Raw genomic sequence first — 274 nt, 5'->3', positions numbered from 1 at the left:
TGCACCAGCCACACCGTTAAGAGCATCCCGGTTACCGTGACAGTGGCACAGGGCCGGGCACAGCCCTGGATCCGGCAGGGAAGGGCTCCCCACAGTCAGAGGCCAACAGCACACATCCTGCTTGGGGTTAACTGTCATTTTATTAAACAGCAATTAAAAAGAGTGCAGAGGCCCAGGTGAGCGGCAAGGGTCCCTGCCCCATGCGGTACACGCTGCGGTGACTGGTGAGCAGCGGGCGCTGCCATTGGGCTGGCAGGACGCAGACTTTCAAGTT

This window comes from Cariama cristata, unplaced genomic scaffold (assembly GCF_000690535.1).
Source record: "Cariama cristata isolate BGI_N322 unplaced genomic scaffold, ASM69053v1 scaffold27017, whole genome shotgun sequence".
NCBI lineage: Eukaryota > Metazoa > Chordata > Aves > Cariamiformes > Cariamidae > Cariama > Cariama cristata.
The sequence above is the reverse complement of the archived record's forward strand: the minus strand, read 5'-3'. Positions refer to the sequence as shown.